General features: G+C 37.9%; 1 pseudogene; it reads right to left on the reverse strand.

The window, feature by feature from the left end:
• Window positions 1–477: 477 nt before the first annotated feature.
• Window positions 478–2,552, reverse strand: LOC117979606 (nucleophosmin-like; annotated as a pseudogene).
• Between the last annotated feature and the right edge of the window lie 236 nt (window positions 2,553–2,788).

The following is a 2,788-nucleotide window of genomic DNA, read 5'->3' on the forward strand; positions in this document are numbered from 1 at the left end:
GAAAGTTTATGAATTTGTGTTGGGCCACATTCAGAGCCGTCCTGGGCTGCAGGTTGAATAAGCTTGGAGCTCGGTAAACCAAGCCTTCTGGGTCTGGGGTAAGGTCTGTGATGTTTTTGTTGCAATGTCTTGCTGTGTCCTCCAGGGTGCTCCTTGTTCTCTCTTGGAGCCAGTCCCTGCTGCAGAATTTGTTCTGTAAACTTATACTTTGTATCCTAGATTTTATTTTCAATTTTTGTATTTAAGTTCACAAGTGAATTGAGCTATCATTTAATTTCTTTGTTGGTGTCTTTAGGTTTTGTCATCAAAACCACATTTACCTCATAAAAATCAATTGAATTACATGCTGTTCTATTTTGGAATAGTTTTGGTAATAACAAAAGGAGTAAATTGTTTTTAGAAAATTTAAGAAAATACTTCAGCGACTTCATTAGTACCATTTTGAAGGGGGGCATAAACTTCTTATAACTGTTTCTACTTTTGTGATTAGTTTATTTGTGCATTTGTGTTCTCTGTTTTGCTGTGACCCATTTTAGTATTTAATATTTTAGCAGCTATCCATAGAGTATTGATGATAATTATTCATACATAGTTTAGAATATTATCATCCCTAATTTAAAATGGTTGTTTCTATCCATTGCTGATATCTTATTTCTCTCCCTGCATTTTATTATTTTTGATAAATTTGCCAATTCTCCCTTTTCTGTTAATTTATCTCCCTGCATTTTACTATTTTTGATAAATTTGCCAATTCTCCTTTTTTTGTTAATTGGAACATGTCCTCAACTTTATTAATTTTTAAAAAGCCAACTATTAATTTGATTTACCAACTCAACTTTTTTTTTTTTCTTTTTTGGAGACAGAGTCTCTTGCTGTGTTGCCCAGGCTGGAGTGCAGTGAAGTGATCTCTGCTCACTGCAACCTCCAGCTCCCAGGTTCGAGCAATTCTCCTGCCTCAGCCTCCTGAGTAGCTGGGACTACAGACACACACCACCACGCCTGGCTAATTTTTGTATTTTTGGTAGAGACAGGGTTTCACCATGTTGGGCAGGCTGCTCTTGAGCTCCTGGCCTCAAGTGATCTGCCCACCTCGGCCTCCCAAAGTGCTGGGATTATAGGCATGAGTCATTGTGCCCAGCCTCAACTCAACTTTATAAGCATTTTGTTCATTTATGTTGTTAGTTTTATTATTTTCATTTTACTATTTTCTTTTGGCTTTTCACTTTAGCCTCTTAGCAGATAAAGGCTTTGCTTTTATGGTGTTTTTTTCTTTCTTCCCTAATTTAGAAAAATGAGTGTTTTTCTAAGCACTGCTGTGGTAATACTCCATCAATTTTAATACAGAAATATCATTTCAAAATATTCTGTAGTATAGGGACTTTTTTTTCTTTTTTCTTTTCTTTTTTGATTCATTCAAATATTTATTGAGCAGCCAAGGGGACCCAAAGGTGATTAAAACATGGTCAGAGAGGTGAGGCAAATGTGCAAGTAACAGAAAGCAAGGGGCTAGGTTCACAGAATCACAGCCGTCAAAAGAAAGTGCTTTAGGACATGAAGAGTGAGTTCATTTCCAGCCTGGAAGGAGCATTGCTGGCAAATCAGAAAAGGGGATTCAGATTAAAACAGAAGACTTCAGTCTGGATGGCTGATGATACTCAGCATGGACTATATTTCTCTTTCCTCTGTCCCCATCTTTGGACTTAATTTTGCAGTATTGCCCAGGACTGTTCAATGTGCTTTTTCTGTACTTGCTTGCATTTTAGCTTTAATGTCTTCTATAGAACTAGGTCCTTTTTGGATTTTTAGGAGTTTTTTCCTGTTTTTTTTGAAGTATTCATGACCTTTTGGTCTTGGTCTTGATAGTTTTGAATTTTTCCATTTTGGTTTGATTTTGGTGCATTTTTGGCTGGAGTATCTTATATAGATTTCTTCACTGGAGCTTTTTCTTGAATTTCTTCATCATCAAAATTATCATCATCATCATCATCTTCATCAGCAGCAAGTTTTACTTTTTTTTCTGTGGAAACTTGCTGCTACCTCCAGGGGAAGATTGCCTTCCAGATATATTAAATACCTAAGAGCTTCACATCCACCTGCTCTTCATCTTCTGACTCTGCCTCTCCCTCCACAGCTGCTAAGTGCTGCCCACTAATATGCACTGGCCTTGATTACTGGATTACACTTCAACTGTAATCCCACGGCTGATGTTATTTCAAAGCCCCCAAGGGAAACCGTTGACTGTACTGACATTTTCAAAGTTGCCAGTGTTACTTCAATAGGACTGCCTTCATAATTCATTGCTTCTGCTTCAACAATGTGCAATTCATCTTTTACACAGCCCCTAACCTGACCGTGCTTAAAGATAACTGGTGCTCATTTTCATCGTTATCCACCCTAAACCGATCATCTTCATCGGCCTTTAGTTCACAACCAAAAGATAGTTCTGGAGCCACAGGGGGCTTGTGTCCATGTCCATTGAATCTTCCATGGGGTGGTGACATACACTTCGGTGAGAGAGAAGGCAGACGGAGATAAACAGCTACCGCTCCAGAGAACAGCTGTGCGGGACAGAATCACACCAGGCACAGAATTATTTTCTTGATGTAGGAAGTATTTAGGCACTTAAAATTTTTTTATGTGATGTAGAGATTTTATATTCTGCATGCATTGAAAAACTCTAGTTCACCGAGATATGATTTATATACAATAAAATTTACCTTTTCTAACCAAAGAGTTTAATGAGGTTTTACAAGTGTGTAAAATTGTGTGGCAACCGGCTGGGCGTGGT

This window comes from Pan paniscus, chromosome 2 (genome assembly GCF_029289425.2).
Source record: "Pan paniscus chromosome 2, NHGRI_mPanPan1-v2.0_pri, whole genome shotgun sequence".
Classification (NCBI taxonomy): domain Eukaryota; kingdom Metazoa; phylum Chordata; class Mammalia; order Primates; family Hominidae; genus Pan; species Pan paniscus.